We start from the raw sequence: 24,605 nt of genomic DNA, 5'->3' as shown, positions 1-24,605 counted from the left end.
ATTGTTAGTCTTTCAGTAAAAATTACCTAATCATGAGAGCTTATATATGAACTAAGAGTAAGGTAGTGCAGGTGTGCATAGATCAAAGTGGGAAGTGGGGGGGGCACAAAATCTAACCGAAGATGGCTGGTGATAACAATAGCTAGTGAGGATCTCTCAAAGATGCAATTTGCAAGAATGGGGGAGTCTAAGAAACAAGACCTGTTCATGGTTCCTCAAAGGACAGTCTTCCTTATTGAGAAACCAGCCAGCTTCCTGACACTATCCAACTGGTCTACCTCTCTTTAGCCTATTCGATCAGCAATCTACATTCCACACTTCCAGATTTCCCCTTTACAATAAGATAATAAAATGTGGTCCCTCACCTGCATAAAGGTCTTTGTTAATTTCCTGTTGCTTACTTTATAATCCATACTCTTCAATGTGATACAACATGATAGTGAGATTGCTCAATACACACACGGGTAGGCAAAGGTAGGTTTATAAAGAACTCTGTGCCACTTATGAGGTGGTAATTAAGTGCACTGTGCCATTGTGACATTCTTGTGAGTTAATAAAGCTATTGTAATAATCATAATATGCATGTCTTTTTCCATATGAACAACTGCAAACCTACTTTACCTCACCCCTGTAAATAAATGTATTATCTATCTATCTATCTATCTATCTATCTAATCTTCTATTTCTAAATGTGTGTGTGTATATATCACATACATGCACATTCTACCTTAATTCAGTGAATAATTCACTTCTTGTTCATGCAGGTTCCTTTCCTTCCTCTGTAATATTTTATATGTACTTCTCTGAAATACATTTCTGCTTCTTTGCTGAGAGGACTCTTAAGTTCTTGGCTAATACTTAGTCCCAGGAAGAGACAGTTGTTTCTTCTTTTGCCTTTACACTTTGCACACTAAATTTCACAATACATTCCTAACTTAATTGTATGTAGTAGAGAAAATGGTTTGTGTGATACCAGTCTTTTGAGGCTTGGTGAAAATTGCTTCAGTGGCAGTATAAACTCATTATTCCTAGATGTTCTGAACCTCCTTGAAAATAATGTATATTTTTTTTACTTGTTAAGACTAAGTTCTAAGTTCTATCAGATGAAGTTTATTATTTATATTTCTTTTATCTTCCATATCTTTCTATTTTTTGTTATAAATTATGAAAGAGATATGTTAAATTTATTTTATGATGCTGTTCTTGCAGATCTCTCCACTTTTGCCTTATATGTTTGAGACTATGTTTCAGATACACATAGATTTAGAATTGTTATATTTTCCTGGCGAATTGAGCTCTTTATTATTGTAAAGACCCTCTTTGTCTCTAGTAATAATTTCTGTGCTAATTTTATTTTTCTGATTTTAATATAGCTACATCAGCCTTAACTAATATCACTCTACTATTACCCAGCTTTATTTTAGTTAATATTTCTGACATGTATTTCTTTCATGCTTTTATTTTTAACATCTTTGTATAGTTAAGTTTTACATTTAGTACTTGCAAACAGTTCAGAGCTAGATTTTAGAAATAACACATTTAGCTTATTTGTATTTACTATAAGTTATAGTACATTTGGATTTATCTCTGCTACCTTACTTCATGATTTTTCTTTATTCCAGAACCCACTTTCCTGTTGTCTGATGTACACAAGATGGTGGTAAACTAGGTTATCTTGGTTTCTAAGATATTTCTTTAAAATGTCTTTATTTCACCCTCATGTTTGAGATATTTTTTTCTGGGTATACAACACTAGATGAATAGGTATTTTTTTCTTAGAATATTGAAGGTATTATTTCAGTATCTCCTGGCTTCCAGTGTTATCAGTGACAAATCTGATCTTAGTCCAAATGTCATTTTGTAGAGATAGTGCCTCTTTTCTCTTTAAAGATGCAGTGGTTAGTGTCTTTAGTGTTCTTCAGTTTTGCTATGATAGATCTATTTGTGATTTTCTTTTTATCTATCTAGCTTACTATTTTGTGTTTTCTAAATCTTTGTGAAAGGAGAGAAAAATTGACTCTATTATTAATAGGGTTTATTTAAAACAACTTTATCTTTTTTTATAGCTTTGTTTGGCTTAGGAGTTTATCCCTTTTTATTGCTGAATGGAATTTCATTTTATGGATGTTACTCAGTTTGCTTATTCATTCACTTATTGGAGGAGATATTGGTTGTTTCAGTTATTAGTAATTATGAAAAGAAATGTTATAAACATTTGCACGCATGTGTAAGGACATTAGTTTTTAAATCTATTGGTAATACCTAGGAACACTACTTCTGGATCATATGGTAAGGCTATGTTTACCTATTAAGATGCTTTTTCCTAGCAACTGCAACTCTGGTGATTATGCTATATCTTTTTTTAGATCATATGTGTATATGTAGTGTGGAACTGAATTTATTTTATTTTATCTGAACTATATAAAATATAAACATGTATGTGGAAACATTGAGGATTATAGATTGTGTTTTATGTTTTACATACCTAATTTTTCCTACTAGATCTCTGACATGTTCAATATTTATTATAACCTTGTATATTTAGTAATATTTGATACTTGACCAACATGCTATAATAATGTATATTTTATGTTTTTTATTATTATTTTTATGTTACCTGGCCCAACACTGACTAAAAAACATGAGTTAAACGATGAAGTATTACATAGTTCCTATGACTGATAATTAACAACACATTTCCAGGCTTTTATAGGTTCTACACTACCCTGTAGTTATGGTACAAGACTTCATCTTTGGGTCAAGTGGGGAAATTTCTCTTTTGGATTTCTGGAGTCAACTTTTGACACATAGGGTATGTAACCAAAATCTTACTGCAAACTTTCCATGGTGCAATTGACTTTGAGTTCTATACGTAACACTTAGCTTAGCAGCGGTTCTCAACCTGTGGGTCGCGACCCCTTTGGAGGTGGAACGACCCTTTTACAGGGGTCGCCTAAGACCATTGGAAAACACATATATAATTACATATTGTTTTTGTGATTAATCACTATGCTTTAATTATGTTCAATTTGTAACAATGAAATTGGGGGTCACCACAACATGAGGAACTGTATTAAAGGGTCGCGGCATTAGGAAGGTTGAGAACCACTGGCTTAGAGGAAATTTCCTTGCATTTTCTCTATCTTTGCTGTTTGGTTTCAGGAACTAGTGGCAGTAATCCTTGTTCAGCTCAATTTCAGATTACTCAGAGGAAGAGATTGTTTGGCATCATTAGGCATCATCTCAAAGTGTTGGGGAAATAGAAAGCAAGCTATGTGATATGATTTAGAGTCTTTAATATCTCTACCACCTAGAAAGGATATTTCTGAATTGTCTGAAATTTCTATCATTTTTGTTTTGGTTTGGTTTTTATTTGAATTTATTAGGGTGACATTGGTTAATAAAATTATATAGGTTTCACATACTCTGTATATTGCATTGAGTGCCCACCACTCAAACTCAAGTCTTTTTCCATCACCATATATTTGACCCCTTTACCCTTAACTATGTACCACCTCTCTTCTCTCTGGCCACCATACTTTTGTTTGTTTCTATGAGCTTTTGTTTGTTCTTTTTTCTTGTTTGTTTATTTGTTGCTTTCATTTTATATCCCACATAAAAGTGAAATCATTTGACTCTTTTTCTGACTTATTTCACTTAGGATGATAGTCTCAAGATTCATCCATGTTGTTGCAAATGGTAGTATTTCATCATTTTTTTATGGCTGAGTAGTATTCCATTGTGTATATGTACCACATCTTTTTATCCAACTGTCTATGAAAGGACACTTTGGTTGTTTCTATGTCGTGGCCACTGTGAATAATGCTTCAATGAACATGGAGGTGCAAATGTCTTTGTGAATAAATGTTTTCAATTTTTTCATTTGGATTAAGAGAGTGCTTCTCAAACTATATCAACATAAAATCCTTGATATCTAAAACTAAAATTGTATATTGACAATTATGAATTTTACACTTTATTTTAATTTTTAAAATTGTTTTTGAATTGTTTCTCTGCTATAATTGAACAAAAAGTTTCTTTTTCTAATTCAGTAATACACACACACAGAAATTATTTTTTAAGCTTGATAAACCAAAGAACCAAAGTTTTGGAATCCATAAAGAATATCATGACTTTTAGGACTATGGCTAGCCAAGTAAATTATCTATATATATGTAAAAGGCTAAGTGACCGACTGTATGTATGTCCGACCATCCGACCGACCAACCAGCCTGTACATATGACATGCTCTGGCAATTAATATATATAAAAGGCTAATATGCTAAGTGTCTGACTGTCTGACCAGTTGCTATGTAGTGCACTCACCACCAGGGGGAAGACGCTCAATGCAGGAGCTGTCATGATGCATACTGGCCATTTACAAAGAAACAGCACTGCGGACCTGGTGCCCACAGAGCAACACTAAGCTTCCCCCAAGTGGGACACAGGCCCCACCACCACCCTGGGGCAACAGCCCAGCAATGGAAGCCGATGCTACCAAGACCCCATGGTGCAAAATGCAGCCCACAGCCCAGCCTAGTGCAGAAATGGTGGCTGTGGGTGCCGGGTAATGATGTCACATAGCAACGCCTGGCTTCCTTTCCCTAGTGACTAGCCTCCTTGGAGTTTCTTCAGCCCAGGAACATGACTTGCTTTATAGCAGGTGCAAACATTTTACACTTTACCCAAATGTCTGTGAAGCATTTTCCCATGCCTCATCTCATTTGATCCTCACAGAAGTCCTGGAGAAGGTAGATAAGAAACTCGGTGGAATCCTATTTTCTTTTCATTAGCCAGAAAATGGAGATTTAGAAAGCTTAGAAACTTGTCCCAACTGAAAAGAAGTAAGAAATGGTGGACCTTGAAAATTACTTCAGGTTTTCTCACTGTGAAGAATATAGTCAAACACTGCTGCAGTTAAATATTTTACCCTTTGTTCTCCCTGTGTGATCTACAATAATAATCTGCTTCATGTTGATATTTACTGCTGTGTTGCTGACAATTACTTAAAAGAGAAGTTGGGGTGCTTGACTGGGCCAGAAAAAGTTTAGCTACATCAGAAAGCAGGTCTAATTAAGCAAGTTTATTCTATATATATAAAAGGCTAAGTTGACTTGCACATGTATGATATATATAAAGTTCTTGCTGATGCCAATGGCATGTGTGTGTTTTGATCTGTCATTGTCGATTGTGAATTTGGTTAACACATCTATTATAGAGAAAGGGCAAATAGCGATATTAAAATATTTCTTCTAATTAATTTCTTCTCAATGTGCATGAATTCAAGCACCGGGGCACTAGTTTTAAAGTAAATGTTGACTAACGCATGCACAATACATATAAAGCTCTCTCTAACACCACTTGCATGCTTGTGTTTCAATTTGTCATTGTTGATTGTGAATTTGGTTGTTTTTGTTGACATTCAATGGGAACCGCATCACAATTTATTCATTGACCATCCGACCAACTGAATGGCTGGTACATAAGATGTACACTGGCCATTTAAAAATAAATGTTGACTTGTGCATGTGCGATATATATAAAGCTCTTGCTGGCACCAATTGCACGTGTGTTTTAATTTTATAATACTATATTATATATACTATTTTGACATAATTTTTTGCTTGCAGTAATGTAATTACCACATGAATATTTCTTCTAATTAATTTCCTTCCAATGTGTACAAATCCATCCACCAGGCCACTAGTGTATATATATATATATATAACAACAAACTAAATCCATTTGTAAAAATATTTACTGCAAATGTAAAATACAGGTGCTGAAGTAGGCAATTGCAAATAATCCCTTCTAATTCTGTGATAGAGAACTACAGGGGAAAGCTAATGCATTAAAGCATTTGTGAGTATTTCTAGCTTCATACAAACATATTTATCAGATTTGCTAGTTAAGCAGATCCCCAGAGAGACATTTTTTCCCATTGGGTAGGATATTTCCCATTTCAATAAAGGAAGAAGTTTCTCCCAGTTATTCCCTGTCATATCATCATCTCAGGTTCTTGTAGTGGCAGTTTCACATTCCAAAAATAAGCTTTAAAGACGATTTCTGTTTATGTCTTCTCCCTATAAAGTATATATAATATCATAGATGCAGTGATCTTGTTTGTTCAATCTATTCCTAGTATCTAGATTGACGACTGGTATATAATACATGCTTAGCAATAGTATTAAATGAATGAAGGAGTGAATAATTGAATGAATCAGAAGGCCTGTATAGAGCAATCTGGCATAAGATCCTATGTAACCAGAGAACAGGGAAGGACCTCCTAACCTTAGTGAAGAAAAAGGAATGGGGAAAGTGAAGGTGGCGTGCTGATATGGGGAAAGTGCTAGTTGGGGAAGGTGTCCTAATTTATGTCATCTGTGGTTAACCTTGTGCCAAACCTATAATGTTTGTTGGAAAATTCTGTAATAGGCTATCTGTCCTGCATCACTCGGGATGGACTGCACTGCCCTTAAGGGTGGACCTGGGCAACTTTGTTTTAATTTCTCGAGTCTGGCTACTTAACCATAATGATAGGGCGCCACAGAAAAATGTATACACACTTTAACCGCTTATAACTCACTTAATTTACACTCCTTCTCAGGTTTATCTGATTTGAAATAATGGGTGAAGCCAGACTAAGCTTTGAACAAAGGAAATTTATCCTAAAGTGCCACTAACCTTTTTTTATGGGGACACATAAAAGATAAAGGTTACGGTACAAAACTGGCAACAGTCAACACACAGAAAAATGTATACACACTTTAACCGCTTATAACTCACTTAATTTACACTCCTTCTCAGGTTTATCTGATTTGAAATAATGGGTGAAGCCAGACTAAGCTTTGAACAAAGGAAATGTATCCTAAAGTGCCACTAACCTTTTTTTATGGGGACACATAAAAGATAAAGTTTACGGTACAAAACTGGCAACAGTCAACGAATTGAGGGTATACAAATTCTGAATGAAATGATTCTTGTTGTTTGCAATTCCATTGTTTCGTTTGAGGGTATACAAATTCTGAATGAAATGATTCTTGTTTGCAATTCCATTGTTTCATGTTATCAGCAGAGCCTGGACCAGAACGGACATCAGTTTGAAAACAGGCACTGACAAAAAAGAATTCATTTCTGTAGCTTCTTTTGAATTTTGAAAATGAACTGTACATTAATAAACACTGACTTTATAATCATTCAAAGTGCGTATACACTTTTTGGGACTCCCTGTACATGGAGCATGGAGAGGCATCTGACCCATGCTGAGCTAATTAGATTCTCTCTCCCTGGTATGTGGAAGGAATAACCAGATTGCCAGCCCTGTTGGATCCAATATCTGCTTTTCTAGCAAATCATTTTTGTAAAACCTCCTTTAAAGTTATTTTATAAAATGCTTTGCTAATATAGCTCACTTGCAACCATCTTTTAGAAAGCTCCCTTTAGAATTCTCTTAGAAATGCTTTGATAATATAATCTACTTACTCATAATTTCAAAAGTATCATGACCTAATTGCAATACAAAGGAGAAATAAAAGGAAATAATAGAAAAGCATTTTCTGAGGTTTGATGTATTTCAATGTGTAAATGTTTGGATACAGTAAATGCAAAAGTTACAACTGCAGATTGATGGAGGTGTGTTGTGTATGCCCCTCAGGTTCCTGGTGGTGACATGACATTGCATCTCTTGATAAACTCTGAACAAAATAATACACAGCATTTCTTTCCAAATACATGGTATGTATTCCTGGGCAGTTCATTGATTGTGCGAAAATTAATTAACTTTTGCCAAAAAAGCAAGTATAAAATAAACGTGGGCTCCAGGCTCAGTGGTGCACAACTGTCCCACACATGGTTAGGTTTTTAGCCAAATCACTGTGACAACCAAAAATGTCTTCACAAATTTAAAAATATTCATCCCAGTGGGCAGTATTGCCCCAGGTGCAATTACTAGTATTGAATTAGCCAGTCTTCACAAATTTAAAAATATTCATCCCAGTGGGCAGGGCAGTATTGCCCCAGTTGCAATTACTAGTATTGAATTAGCCGAGGATAAGTAGACCTATTTTGGGGGTTGCTAGAATTTTGAATTGTAAGAAAGTAAAGTTTTAGTCTACAGAGTGCAGGGCACAGCAGTGGATGTGGGCTCCTGCTGCTGAAAAATACGGAAGCCACACAGACAGGAGAGAAAGGGTCCCATTCTTTCTGGGTTCCTAGGATGTCCCCCTGGAAGGAAGTGTTGCTCCTTGCTCCTCTTCACCCTCATCTCCCCTCATACACACATTAGCTTAGTTTGATTTCTCTCATTTGCAATTCAGATAAACTTTTACCAGGTATTATTATCCATCTCCTGCTGAATCCAAAGGAACTGTGGAGTTTTTCATATTGATTTCTACATCTTAGAGCAAACAAAGTTATTTCAGTGTGCTATAGTTTATGCCATCTTCTGAAAGCTTAAAGCCTTGTTGAGACAAAATGGTCCAGAAACTGGATGGTTAGGATACAAATTGTCTCTGAGTGTAACCAGAATTGCCCAGACTATCAGAGCTGGGGGGCCAGGCAGGCCCCACTTGCTGAGGCCTGTGGCTTAGGTGTCCTCCACATTCTCTCTTTTAGCCCCAGGGAGCCACTGCTGTACATGACTAACATGAAGTAAGCGTGCTTCCTGTTGTACCTATGATTCTCACACTTAATGGAATAAGATGAGGTAACAGGAAGTTTGGAGTAGAACTTTGTTTATATGAATACCAGTTTATCCAAAGAGAGCTACAAAAATGACTTTTGCAATACCACTTTCATATCTATTAATTACCTCAAACATTTCTGGTTTTAGTATATAGTTTAGACTATCTTGAGAAAAGTGACTTTTCCTATTATTTTAATTGATAAAGATGTTAGTCAACATTGTTGTTTTCTATTTGTTCATGAAAGTATTTTAAGATCCATATTTGTCAGTTATAAATGTCTATTGCAGATATATACTAGTACTTCCACAGCATTGTTAAAACCTTATGTATAGTACTTGTGAGGATTATGTTTAATTAAATGGATATTGTTTGTTTCTATATTTTTTACAGCTATCATCAAACCACTTTTACATTTAAAAAATGTGTTTTATCTCCAACAAGTGTGTTGCAAGAGTAGGCACTGAATGAATATTTGTTGAATTAATTAACCTTTGAAGGAAAGTTGTTTTCTAATACTCATCTTACAGCTTTCCCCACGCTCAATTCATTATGAGACACAAGTGAGTATGTGATTAGAAATGATCTATATGCTCAGGACAGATTTCTCCTTAGTTAAACCACCTGTTTCATTCCGTATTCATTTAAATAAGGTGGATAACAGTTGGCATTCAGGCAACATCTACTTTGGCTCCTGAGATACTGCATGATTGTGTAATACAATTATTGGGATATGAATAATGCCTCTATGCATCCCAGGGTAAAATCCCCATCACCATCATTAGGGAAAAACAAGTCTTTCCCAAATGACCATTCACTTGAATTTGGTATTCTATCTTTACCCGAGAGTAATTAATAGGAAATAAATGGTAGTATATGAAAGTAGAAGCCTTACATCTGGTGCATCAGAGTTTATGAATTATATTGACTCAGCAACATATTTTAACTCAGCATAGACAAATCATGATTGTTATTTTATATTTTGTCCAAATCACACACTTACATTTCTATGTAAACTATATCAAAACAAAACTGTTTTGGAGAAGCACGTAAGAAAATTCAGGAAAATAGTATTATGACAGTAAATCATATGCATAATCTCTGGGAGAGTTAAATCCATAGCATATTTAACTCTGAAAATAAATGAATTTACATAATGATTGATAAATATGTTATGATAATAGCCACCCACTTAGCCAATTATCTTGTACAAAAGTACTCCATACAGAGTTATTGAACAGAGTTTAATTTGACTATAAAAAATCTTTACTTTCCTAGTCATGGGAAACTTAGAGTAGCCCTGGATGTTATTGCTCAGTGGATAGAGTGTAAGCCCACACACTGAAGGGTCACAGGATCAATTTCTGGTCAAGGACACATACCTGTGTTAGAGGTTCAACCAATAGATGTATCTCTCTCTTTCTCTCCTCCTCCCTCTCTGAGTTTAATTTGACTATAAAAAATCTTTACTTTCCTAGTCATGGGAAACTTAGAGTAGCCCTGGATGTTATTGCTCAGTGGATAGAGTGTAAGCCCACACACTGAAGGGTCACAGGATCAATTTCTGGTCAAGGACACATACCTGTGTTAGAGGTTCAACCAATAGATGTATCTCTCTCTTTCTCTCCCCCTCCCTCTCTTCCTTCCTTTCCTCCCTCTTTTTCTCCCTTCCACTCTCTCTCTCTAAAAACAAAAAAGAAAAAAAAATCCTCAGGTGATGTTAACAGCAACAAACAACAACAACAAAAACAGAGAAAGTAAAAGAAAACTTGGAGTAAAATGAGTTGCATCCTGACCACAGAAGGAGAAACTCACAATCTAACAGCCTCTGAGAAGCCAGTTCCATTGAATGCTCGCTCTTTGCTCAGCTTCGGAGCCATGTCAACATGGATTCATTACAGCTCCATTTATGAGCTGTGTGAACTTGGCCAAGAAGTTTACCTTTACTAAATGTCAATTCCCTCAAACAGCAAAATGGGATCAATAATTGTACCTACCCTATATCTGTTGTGAGGCTATACCGAGATGGTTATGTAGGTAGAGTCACCAGGGCTTGACCCAGAGCTATCCATCCATGTACCAATTATCATTTCATTATTATTGTTGACATGATATTCAGGAGAGCTGGTGTGAATGAGTGAAGCATGACTGGGATGTATAAAAAAAATGTATCCACCTGTGTAGGGTGGTGGGTTCACTCCGGGAAGAGAAGCCGGTGAGCTGGCTATGTGGAACAGTATTGCCAGATGGCCACGTAAAATCTCTCCTCGGATGAGATGCAAGTGTTGGTCTTTGCATGGCTCTATGGTAGAAGTAAATGTAAGCGCGTGAGTTTAATAATACCAAAAGCTCTCTCAAGTTTCTTAACTGCCTAAAGGCAGCTTTTAATTTTAAGCACTGAGAAAAGTCAATCAGCCTCTACCTAAAAATATTCTTTGGAATGTGTTTTGCATGCATTAAAACCCAATTTCACATCTCACCAAGTTTAACTACTTTTTTGCTCAACTAGTCTCAGATTCTGGGTATTTTATTTATTTACAATAGAGCACATGGGTTGTTTAAACTTAGGTCTGCATTAAATAACTATTCTGCCTCTTTGCATGTTTTCAGCAATGTTGTTTCCTTGAGATATTTTAAAATATAAAGGCTTCCAGTAGAAATTTAAGAAAAGTTATAAACTATAAATAAGTTTTCTCTCAACCCACTGGGGAAAGCAAAATCTAATAGGATGAAACAGCAAAACTTAATTAAAATATAGTCATATTACATAGTCAATATTTTGCATAGAATTTGTTGCATGTATGTTTATCAAGATACAATTAAAGTGACACATTTATCTGTTCTGATATACAGATCTCGTCAGTGTGCAGAGCCCTTGATTTGCAAGCCTTATTGCTATCGCTTCTCTTTGTTCGAAGACTTTATACAAGAAAATTTCATCTTTTACTTTGTATAAGTAGACATGCTAGTTTGTTTGTGTATGCTGATATTTCAAAAATGCTAAATGGAAAAATGAGTGCCTGCAATTCAGAAAATAAAGAAGGAATTGCTAGTGAAATCTCTCTCTACATTTTTCAGTGTGGGGTTCAGGGCAATGGGGGACACGCAGGGGGCACAAGAAGCTGATATAGCCCTGCCTGGGTTGGTGTAATTTGTTATCTCTGAGAGTCCAGCCTTCAGGGTATAGGAGTCAAACAGAAACCACCACTACATTTCCAAGAAGTTAGTTCAGTGAGTTCAATTCTTAACCCTCCTTAGTGGGTTATTATATTAGCTGTTATAATAGTCACTTTTTTGATCCTACCGATTTCATCAAAGAATATATGCATGTAAGCAGGACAGGATGTCTGAAAGGTAAAGAGAAAATCTATCAGTTCTCCCAAAAGATTGCTTTCAGTATAATGATACAATTCATTACCTATGCATGATCTTCCCTCTTAGCCAAAAAGCTTTCCAGAACTTTCTTATAGAAAGAGTTCAAGAAATGATGACTTTTAGTCTCTCAATTCTAGCATTCTCTCTGTTGGTAACTCTATTACTATTACAGCTGCAACTATTACAACCACTTCTATCCTTTTAGTTCTTTAAAATACTTGACATTTAGAAAATGCAATTCCAGAAATCGAAAGTAACACAATGTTTTCTATATTTTCTTTAATAGTGAGTTGATAACAATAGCGGTATCCATGTATGTTTTTGTTTTGTTTTTCTTTGACAGTTTTTTTTTGGGGGGAAATTTTGTATATTTATACAGAACTTGCACAGGGTCTTTGATATGCCCAACTGATGCCGTTGCAATAAACTGGTTATTTAGTAACAGGAAAGGAGTGAATGGAAGACCAGATAATATAAACATGCCTTTTTACAGCTTTGCCAAAAAGCTGCATTTAACATTTTCCAAGTCTGTTCCCTGCTGATACATGGGGGTAGGGAATAGACAAAGGCAGTTTAGACACATGCGCAGTCAGGTCTGAGTGACATAAGAAGGTGCCTACCTGCCTGCCTGTCAATCACACCTGAAAGCCAATGAGTGGTCATAATAGGCGTGGCCACTGCAAGCATGAGAAACCTGAATGTTTACATTTCCTAACTAGGGAGGCCTTCTCTTCTCTCTCTCTCTCTCTCTCTCTCTCTCTCTCTCTCTCTCTCTCTGTTGGGCTGCCTTCCTGGCTCTCCTGTGGCAGGGGGATGTGCTCCCCTATGCCCACATAGTGCAGGCCATGTTGGGCTCCACTCGTGGACTCATGGACTTTAATTAGCTTTATGCGGAACCACACCAGCTGCAACATGGAAGGGATACTATATGGAAGGGATACTATGGACACTGGCCTTACTTCTGGCTTTGTGGAACTCCCAGCTGCCCCTCTTCCAGGCCGGACTACAGAACCCGAGATCCACTCGTGGACTCATGGACTTTAATTAGCTTTATGCTGAACCACACCAGCTGCAACATGGAAGGGATACTATGGACACTGGCCTTACTTCTGACTTTGTGGAACTCCCAGATGCCCCTCCTCCAGGCCGGACTACAGAACCCGAGAATGTAACTTCATGCAAATAAAATCTTCCACATCCCATCCTCCTGTGGGGGCTTCTGAAAATCCTTATTTTAGTGGCTCCCCAAGAACCTCCACCTCGCTCCCCGAATGACAGGGGAGTTTCATTTTCTGGCATCACAACTACCTTTAGAACATTTTTGGAATAAGATAAAATACTCCATTAAAATGTCCTTTTTCTTCAAACTAGAAATGCCTTTGATTTCATTTTTATCCCCAGGGAATGAAATTACCAACTCTGGCGGATGTTAGGAGTAATGGGTGTCAGAGTAGATGGGCCAGACATGAGATGTTCTGGGTGCAGCTGGGCTGCATTAGCTCCATTTTTCCTAAACTACAAGGGGACATTAAAGGTGCCCTGTGGGCCAGGGAAGGCTCAGGCCACGGGCAAGCACGCACTCCATTATTCAAGCACAATGGACGGAAAATGCGTTCTTGAGATCACTTACAGATATCTTTAACTTTGGATTAAAGTTTGTACTGCTTTATCACTATCTCAGTTTGCACATAGACCCCCTAGAGCATTTTTTTATAATGCCTTTCCTCTGTTTGTTATTGATAAAAAGCACATTTGGTCCTTCCAATGGGTGACTGTTAGTAGCTATTACTATTCCAGAGCTCACCGAATCCGATCAGAGTTTGGCGGGGTCAGACTGCGGTGGCAAATGGTTCAGTTCAGCTTGTCTTGGTTGGTGATGAAGCTTTGTAATTTGTACCAAGAAAGCTTATATTTGCTGCTCCCGTTGTGCTAAAAAAGACCCAGGGCAGGCTTCATAGTAGTCTCCTATCGATTGGCCCTAATCATCCCGAGTAACCATGAAGTGGCTAAATGCACTCATAAACACCTGTAGGCATTGCTAGATAGATAGCGATGGGTATACGTGTGCTCTAGACAGAAATATGAAATCTAGACTTGCCCTGAAGGGAGTAAAGCAGTGCCTGTGAAAATAATGAGTTCAGCAAGATTTCGATTGTTTGTGTTATATTCAGATAATGGAATTTTCCTGAAATTTTCAGTGTTTCCTCTGGTGGATACCAAATACAGTGAATTTCAGGAAAAGTACTTTACATGCAGTCTACATAGAACCACTTTTATAAAGTAGAAAGCTTTATACAAATGCAAAACATTCCCCTATTAATATCTTGACGAGCAAGGATTATCTTAATTGTAATTCTGATGTATCTAGTTTAATGCCACAAAATGCTGCAATCTACTTCAGTTAAGTAAGAGGCTTATAAGCTAATTTCTCACAGAGTTTTGCATATTCATCAGTCTACATTGTCATTATTTAAAGATGGAAAGAGGGAGTTGTTTCAAGATTAAATGTTAAAAGATGCAAACTAACATGCTCATTTAATTAAGAAAGCATGCAGCCGAGCCTGTGGGAAGAGTGTCAACCTTAACGTTGTGTTTATATGTCGTCTCCTCCACTAGTTTTCATCATAGTCTCATTATCTGAAACTTCTCATTTCTTTCTAATTGAAAGAACACCTGCTCTTCACTTCTTATTGAGTTTGCTGTTTTCATTTGCTTTTAGTAACATCTCTAAAGACCAATTGTCAGATTAGATGCTTAAAACTGTTCCTGCAGCAGCCTGGATAGGCAATTATCTTGGAGAGGCGAAGTCAAGTCCACGCGTTCCAAATTTGTGTCTGAGGTTTCTTAAATACGACCTCTGTAAGGGATGAGCCTCTTTGGGGAAGGTAGATTGTAATGCAAGCTCCTCTCTGTTCAGGAAACTGACCTGAGATTGCATAGGAAGATGGGCATGTCTAGTATGCAAAACCCAAGAAGCAATTAGGAACCGAACAGAGGTTTTGGATAGCAAACCTCATTTTGATTAGCTAGTACACTGGATATTATATAAGCAATTACGCTCACAGACACATCCAAGTTGGATGAGTCAAAATTAAAACAAATAAACCCCAATGAGTGCTCACTTTTGAAACATTAAACGAAAGACACAGGGGTGGGATTTTATTTTATTTCATTTTAATTTTATTTCTTAATTATAGTTGACATTCAATATTATTTTATATTAGTTTCAGGTGTACAGCATAGTGATTAGACAATCATATAATTTGCCAAGTGAGCCCCCCGATATTTCAAGTACCCACCTGGCACCATATTTAGTTATGACAGTATTATTGACTGTATTCCCTATGCTGTACTTTACATCCCTGCAACTATTTTCTCAATCCCTTCACCTTTCTTACCTAGCAATCAACCTCTCTCCCTCGGACAACCATCAGGTTGTTGTTGTTTTTTCCCTGTATCTATGTGTCTATTTCTGTTTGTTTATGTTTTTTAGATTCTGCATATAAGTGAAATCTCATGATTTTTGTACTTTTCTGTCTTATTTCTTTTAGTATAATACCCTCTTAGGTCTAGCCATGCTTCACAAATGGTAAGATTTCATTCTTTTTATGGCTGAGTAATATTCCTTTGTATGTATGTACCACAGCTTTTTTATCCACTCACCTATTGGTGGGCACTTGGCTTGCTTCTATATCTTGGCTGTTGTAAATAACACTGCAATGAACTTAGGGGTGCATAGAACCTTTAAAACTGGTGTTTTGGGTTTCTTTGTATATATACCCAGAAGTAGAATTGCTTCATGGTATATATACAAAGGCAATTCTATTTAAATTTTTTTGAGGAATCACCAAACTGTTTTTCATGGTACCTATACCAGATTGCTCTGTTGGTGGGGAAGCAGTGGTAGGATTTTAGATTTTCCGATAAAGTAAGTTTTAAATAAAAATATCTTTGCTAAAATGTGTGTGTGTTTTAGACAATCACTGTGCATGTTTTTATAGTAAAACAAAAATATATATCAAAGTTTCTTTTCTTAAAAAATATATTTTATTGATTTTTTTACAGAGAGGAAGGGAGAGAGAGAGGGATAGTTAGAAACATCGATGAGAGAGAAACATTGACCAGCTGCCTCCTGCACACCTCCTACTGGGGATGTGCCTGCAACCAAGGTACATGCCCTTGATCGGAATCGAACCTGGGACCCTTCATTCCGCAGGCCGATGCTCTGTCCAATGAGCTAAACTGGTTAGGGCTATATTAAAGTTTCTTATTTACATAGTATCTATACTAATAAAAGCCTAGGTGGCCCTCGTGCATGACGTTGTCACAAGATGGCCACCACAAGATGGCTGCCACAAGATGGCCGCATGCACAGCGGAGGCGAGGTCCGGCGGCCGTTCTGCACAGTGAGGCCTGGGAGTCCTGTGGCTCCACGGGGCACAGAGGAGGCTGGTCCTGGCATCTCTGCCACCTCGTGCTGAGGAGGCGGGTCCCGACGGAGGAGGTGAGTTGTGGCAGGGGAGGGCAGTTGTGGGTGATCGGGCTGACAGGGGAGGGTAATTGGGGGTGATCAGGCCAGCAGGGGATGTCAGTTGGGGGCCATTGGGCTGGCAGGGGAGCAGTTAGGGGGCTATTAGGCAGGCAGGCAGGCGAGCAGTTAGGAGCCAGCAGTCCCAGATTGTGAGAGGGATATTTGACTGCTGGTTTAGGCCCAATCCTGCAGTCAGACATCCCCTGAGGGGTCCCAGATTGGAGAGGGTGCAGGCCGGGCTGAGGGACACTTCCCCCTCCCCCTCCCCCGTGCATGAATTTTATACACCGGGCCACTAGTATTTTATAATTCTAAAAAAGAAAAAAAAGTAAATAATTTTATATTGTGGATCATTCATATTTTAACAAATGTTTTTAGTGACACTTTTGATGTCTTTTTATTATATATAGAAATAGACTTTCTTTTAGATGACTGAGCATTGGTTAGCACTTTCTTATACTAAATTAAAAATTATGAAAGTCTAAAGTGAATATGCAAAAGCTTTTATTAGTCAATGGCATTAAACAGGGACTGATATTAAAACAAGATCGAGGTAACTTGTACAAATCTGTATTCTTAAATGTCATAGAGTACAGCTAAAAGACAACCACAAATGTATAATCTCATGTTGCTAATAACATAGCTGCCTGCTTAGAATTACCCTTTTCCTTTTTCCAGAGAAGTTTTATCCCCTGGGAAAGGTACAAAGCATTCTCCTCCTTTTGTTAAAAGTGTTTCAGAAAAATTGAGTCTTTCCCATTTTCTGAAGACTTACAGAGCATCATTATTTTTGTAGATCAGAAAGTTGTTGGGGGTGTTCATGTTAAGCAGCTTCTTCCTTTTTTTTTTTGCTACAGGAATCCTCAGAAAATTACTTATCAAATGTAGAGAGATTCCTATATTTCACAAACTTATAAATCTGTGTAGGAGCGGGGCATTTAGGATTTGTAACTTTTTTTGTGTGCATACGGGTACTACATAGCAGATGGATCAGTACTAGAGAGAATTTTAACTAATAGGCCTATATTAGAAATTTAGCTAACTGGCCTATGGTACTAATAAGCCTATATTAGAAAATGTTCTCACAAATGTAAATCTTTGTATCTTCAAATGCTTCTTTACATATAGAAATACTGACTTTTTGCTACAATAAATTTATGTATATATTCTATATGCTTTTCCAAAGGAAAAAAGTATCTTTTTACCTTTTTGTATATTTTATTTACAAGTAAAATATGATGTACATTCTTAGCAACCAAAACCCTGAGATGATACTTAAATGTGTTTAGCTGTAGAGTTACTCTTCTTGAAATTATATAGTTAAAACTTTTAAACTAAGAAACACTAATTTTCCTTAAACTTTATATGAGCTTATCTCCAATTGAATGGGAATCTTACTAATAAAAGCCTAGGTGGTCCTCACACCATCACTCCATGATGCCCTCATGCCGTCACAAGATGGCTGTGCACACAGTGGGGGTGGTTTCCGGTGGCCGCTCTGCATGGCTTCCACCCGGGTTCCTGCAGCCCCATGCCCGCCACAGAGGCAGGTCCCCAGGCTCCGGCCTACCTCTTTGGGGCAATCCATCAAGGAGCCCCGGATGGGTGGGTAGGGCCTATGTCTTTGGGGTGATCGATCGTGGGGCTCCCACACTGTGAGAGGGCACAGACCAGGCTGGGGACCCCCCTCTCCTGCCCCCAGGTGCAGGAATTTCATGCACTGAGCCTCTAGTTATTTAATAATACTTTTAGTATAAATTATGCTTGCCTGATAGAATCTTCTCCCTTTCACTATTACTCCTCAGTGATGGAACAATGCTTTTGTGCATTTAAACTGTTAATTTTACTGAATTCCATTTATTAAAATTCTAATTTTTATTATGTTGAGCATAAAAATAGACAACTATCTAAACCAAATTTCCATGCTTTTTCATTACAACAGATCAGTGATCAGTTGTAATCTGTTGCCCCAAAGAGGGACGCTGAATACTATCTACTTTTTTAGTTAATGATGTTGAAGCATTTTATAATATTTCCCCCATTACAGCCATAGAAAAAATCTAACCATGCCCACTTTTAACATATTAGTAGATTTACCAGCTAAACTCCACATCATCTCTATGAAATTTGTGTGTATTGCCTAAGATAGTGAAACACCTTTGTTCCCTTATCTGCGGGCCCATGGGTTCATTTTAGGGGAAATCTATGTGTTTGAGCTTGGGTCAAGGCTGTCAGTACATCCACATGATGTATTGATACTGTCAGAAGCTAGGAAGTCAGATCCCAGAAGAAAGAGCATCATAGTGAAATTCCTTCCCAAGTTTAATTAAAACAATCTTGATAAGTGATCTTAAAGCATTCTGTAAAGCTGTTTAAAAGAGCTGGCGTAAGAATCCTGGGCATAATTATTAGGATCCTTTTATAGTGCCCTAATTACAAAATAAAAATGAATAATAGAGTTAATCCATTAAGATGTGGCTTCGGAAGGGTTTTCCTCACATGTAATTCTATACAACATACTTCTCTTCTTATAATGTTAGCCAGTATTGATGTCAGTATAGAGTAGCTAAATCATTATAAGAACAACGCTAATTAAGAATGATGGATCTTAAGAGAGTTAAGAAGTCCCTTGAGAACAGGAAACCTAGAACTAATCTTGAACTTATTGTTATTTAGCTGCTCATAAAGTCATTTCTTAAGACCCTATAATCAGCATGAGAGAAACTGTAAAGCTTTCAGATCTCTTCTATGCATGTAAATGTGACTATTATGAGCAACCTGGCCAATATACATACTTAAAACCCCATCTGATAACATTTCTATTTGTTTGTTAATCAGTCTGCCCTTTGCTCACTGTTCAAGTCAAAGCTTGAATAGCACATCACTAAAAACCTTACCCCTGAAGCAGAAGCTAATCAAAGATACTTCCATTAAAATACAAACAGTCCTAGTTATGTACAGAAATGGAATATGGATGCTTATGTATTCTGTCTTTCAAATAATCAGTCCATTTTGCGATAACTTGGTTCAGCCGCACACGGTGGTAACAGTTTAAAAACTGGAAGCCCTGGCTGGTGTGTCTCAGTTGGTTGGGTGTCCTCTGGTGCAGCCAAAGGTTGCTGGTTCAATTCCTGGTCAGGGCACATGCCTGGGTTGAAGGCTCGATTACCAGTAGGGCGCATACAGGAGGCAGCTGATCAATGTTTTGCTCTTACATCCATGTTTCTCTCCCACTCTCCCTCTTCCTTCCTTCCTCTCTGAAAATTCAATTAAAAACAGTAACAACAACAAAAAAAACTGGGGGGGGGGAAACAAAACTCAATTCATAATAGTTCACCTGACAATTATGTATCCCCGTAGTGTTTTAGTACACATTTTTCAATTACTAAATTATTTTACTGAAATATGACATGATGTAGAAGAAAATGCAAATATTTAGGTATTCTTTAATATAATTTGCTAATTACAATGATTAATTTTATGATGCTGACGATGTTTATAAGAAATCTCTTTCTGAAGAAATATTCACCTCTATACAAGCAGACTTATATTAATGGGGAGTAGCTAGAGGAACATGTGAAATTGAAGGATGGTGTATTGGTTTCTAAAAAAACACAAACTTAATGTTTTAAAGCAACACAAACTTATTCTCTTACAGTTCTGGAGGCCAATAGTCTGCAACGAGTCTTACGGTGTTAGGATGATGGTGTCGACAGGGTGGTTTTTTCCAGATGCTCTGGAGAGAATCCATTTCATCTCCTTTCCTAGCCTCCTGCATTCCTTGGCCTATTACCCTTCCTCACACCAAGTCATCTCCCCCGCCCCCCACTTCTGTTCTTACATCACCATCTTCCTCTTCTGTCATTAAACCACCTCAGTACCTTCCTCTTTTGATTAAATTTAGGGTCCATCGAGATATTTAATGATAATGACCCATCTCAAGATTCTTAATTTTATCACATGGGCCAATTCCCTTTTATCATAAGAGGTAACATTCACAGGGGCCAGGGATTAGGACCGGGTTATCTTTGGAAGCCATTATTCAACTTATTACAGATGGTTTCACGTTTTACTTTTTAAGAAGGGAGAACTTGGACATATTTGTTATGTTGCTGAAAAAGAGCCAATACAGAGGGAAGGTTGAAGATATGAGAAAGTCAGGAAAGAATCCGTGAGCCAGTCCCTCTAGGCGACAGGAGAAGAATGGACCTAGAAAACAAGTAGAGAGATTGTCTTTATAGGAGCGGCTACACAATTGCTTCCCCCCGCCAGTGAGGGGGAAGGAAAGCTAGGTCTAAGTGAGTCTGAATTGGTAGTGGGTGTAGTGGTAGGAAACAAAGGGATTCTCTTTTGGCTGTTACATTGGAGGCAGGTCTTTTGCTGGGAATGGAGGGGTGGTGGCGAGGTAGGAGGCCGAGGGAGGATGCAGATGATGAGAAATTGCTGTATGGATAATGGGAAAAATAATAAGCACAGGAAACAGAAGGCATATGGATCAGGAGAGAGGGCCTGATTTCTATTGAAGATTGTGAATTAATCCATGGGCTCTGAAGTTTTTTATAAAACTAAGGGAAGGTTGGATGTTGTGGAAAATTTGTACAGTGGGATTGAGTCAAGATTTCTAGGCAGCGGCAATGGAAGACTGAGGGACTAAGGGAGTTGAAGCATTTGAAATGGTAGATATTAGATTCTAAGCTGGTTGCGGGGGAAGTAAAGAAATATTAATGGGAGTAACTGAGTGCAAGATCTAGGGATAGGAGATTTTTGTCAGAGAGTAGGAGGCTTATGCTTAGATTTTTGAGCTAGAGGAGTCCCAGATGAGTGTGGGTATGGGAGTGCATGTCTGAAGGGGACTGGCAATAGACTGTACAGGACATTAGGAATACAAGGTGATGAGAGAGTATTGCGTTATTCATTTTTTGCATAGGTATTTATTAGTTTATTTTTTGTTAATCCTCACCTGAGGACATTTTTTTCAGTTGCTTTCCAGAGAGAGTGAAAGGGAAAGAGGTAAGGAGGAAAGGAAGAGAGAGAGAGAGAGAGAGACAGACAGACAGACAGACAGACATTGATTTGAGAGAGACAAATCGACTGGTTGCCTCCTGCACTGCCCCAACTGGGGGGCAGGGAGCAAACCCGCAATCCAGGTATGTGCCCTTGACTGGGAATCAAGCCTTTGACCCTTTGGTCCACAGACCTACCTTCTAACCACTGACCCACATAGGCCAGGGCATTGCATAGGTATTTAAATCAATTAGGAAGATGGAAGGACTTAGGTCTAGAAGACAGTGAGTGATTCCCCAGTTGGCTCTTGGGGGAGTAATTCCTTAGTGAAAAGCCAACAGCCAGGTTGCAGCTAAGGCAAAAAGGCAAAGGGTAAGTTTGATGAGCACATTGTGACTATAGGGAAGTTTTTAATGGAGTAGAGTTATAAAGGACACAGTAAAAGAGTTTTGGAAGAAAGAATACTGTAGGAAATTGGATTAAAAAAGAGGAATCACAGAGAATTCTTATGGGTCAATATATTGGGAGACGAGAGGTCCAGGAAAGACTTCACTCCATGCAGTGACTTTAAGCTCTGGTGCTTTTGCCTGAAAATAACAGTAAATCCCACCTCGAGGTGGCTCTGATGCTCTGAGTATTTATGATCCCACATAAGTACACAGCCAGAGTTTGTTCAGTTTCGGGGTTAATTCAGCAGCTCAGTCATGGTGGGCTTCAAATTCTTTCCACCTTCCTGCACGCAGACAACCTTTCTATTCCAGCCATTTTTTTTCCAGGTCTATCCCTTAGGATCATAAAATAAAGTGTAACAAGCATTTTCAAAACATACAAACTGGTGGGAAAATAAGAATGCCACCCCACCACCTCCTTTAAGGGTGACTAAAGCCCTCCTAGAAACTTCAGCTCTGGCATCTCTTAAAATATAATGGCCCAAATTACATCCCTCACCCATGACTAAACTCATGGCTTGATAATGTTAGAGAGGCCACCGTGATGAGCTGAGAAGAGTAAATGTTTACCTCCAGGGGCTGGGAAAGATCCAGCCTCCTCTGAAAGGATACAGGGCAATGGCTTTGTTTAGGCAACAAGTGGTGGAGGCCAAGGATAAGAAAAACTTGCAAATGAATTTGCAACATATTTTTGTCTGTTGATAACTGTGGCCTTGAGCAATTTACAGCCTCCTCCCCAGTAGAACTGGGATTTAATTTATGCAAAATGCCCAACCCACAAAAAGGTACACAATGCCAGTCGCTGCTGCTTCTTTTTATTTTTTTGATGCTTGGGATAGGTATTTTAGGATAAGGTAAAAGTCACCACTTTTACTTTTACACTGACCTTAAATTTTTTGGTCCTTATAAAAATAAATGAAAGAAGAGATTATGGGAATAAAAAAATGATAATTGATTATGTATCTTCCCCATCCCAGAGGCCTTAATTTTTAACACTCCTTTCAAATAGTGTCAGAAGTCTCTAGAAGAGAATTTTCTTCTACATTCATGCTGTATGAAATTCAAAATAATGTAGAGGTTTTATGATACAAGGGTTTCATTTTCCTTGTAAATCTTATTAAGTACATAAAATAATGCAACACAAACTGATTACAGAAACATATAATTTTGGTTCTAAAAGGTGCTTTAGAAGTCATTTAATCTCAACCATTTATTTTAAGATGGAGAAACTAAAGGCATTTGTGATGCATTCAAGGTCATTAGTAAGTATGAAGCTTGGAACTACAAGTTTCTTAGAATTCCAAGTCTAGGACACGTTTTCACTCTACTACACCACCCTGAAGGACTCATTTTTTTCCCCTATTAAAAATGCAGTATTTTGTTCAAAAGTTGCATCTCTTCAGATCTGTGGTTTTCAACCTTCCTAATGCCATGACCCTTTAATACAGTTCCTCATGTTGTGGTGACCCCCAACCATAAAATTATTTTCGTTGCTACTTCATAACTGTAATTTTGCTACTGAAATATCTGATATGCAGGATGTATTTTCAGGGGTCACGACCCACAGGTTGAGAACTGCTGCTTTAGATGGTACTAAGAACAATTATCTCACTGTCACTATATATATAGTGACAGTGAGATAATAATATATAATGAGAGAGGTCCTCATTTCTACTGGTTGCTAGTGGAAGTGGGCTTCTTGGGATATTCTGAGAAAAAGAATTTTCTGAGACTTGCATGGGAGAATGAGGTATTGTAGAAAGCTTTATTTTTGTGCAATTAAATTCTTGAATTTCCAAAGCCCCATTTCCCTCTGTCCTGCCATGGAAGAAGTCCCATTTTGCTTTCAGCAGAGCTCAAATCAAAGCCACTGCCCAGAGTTTCAATTCCATGTTGGGACACAGTCTAATTCAGCATCAGACTAGTTGCAGTCTATCAGTCCATGGTGCTTGGGGTTGCCATGGCCACATGGCTATGGAGGAAACACTGGCAGGAGGAGTAAGGCCAAAGGAACCAGAGAGCTGAAAGAGCCAGAAGAAGGAAGAGCTCCTTTGTCTAGGGATTATGTATTCCCAAATTTGTGTGGGCTTGCAATGACTCTGCCTACTCTAGCCAATCCATGGTTCCCCAGGCTTGACTGACAGGCACTTTCCCTGTGTCACCCTGACTCATTGCACATGCGCCCACCTTCCCCTTTGTTGGACCCCTTCCCCCAGTTGACCTGCAGGGAATGGACCAGCGGTCCCCTGGGGAGTGTGAAATTGCAGCTTCCTGGTGAAGCTGCCAAAATGACCATGCCTATAATGACTGGCTTTCCCTTTTGCTCCTTTTCTATTATTAATAACTAGCTAATTACAAAGGTATCAATATTTTATATCATATTAATTTGATGTGCTATGCATATATTTATATATCATATCTATTTTTATATGAGGTAGGGATTATTAGTAACATCCATTTGCAATGAGATTACAAGCAAATTATTTGGATGGATTAGTTAGAAATTCTGTCCCAAACTGTACCTGTCATTGGTGATAATTGATTTTTTGCTGTAATGTACCATAC

Source organism: Myotis brandtii, unplaced genomic scaffold (genome assembly GCF_000412655.1).
Source record: "Myotis brandtii unplaced genomic scaffold, ASM41265v1 scaffold185, whole genome shotgun sequence".
Lineage (NCBI taxonomy): Eukaryota > Metazoa > Chordata > Mammalia > Chiroptera > Vespertilionidae > Myotis > Myotis brandtii.
This window is presented reverse-complemented; position numbering follows the sequence as displayed.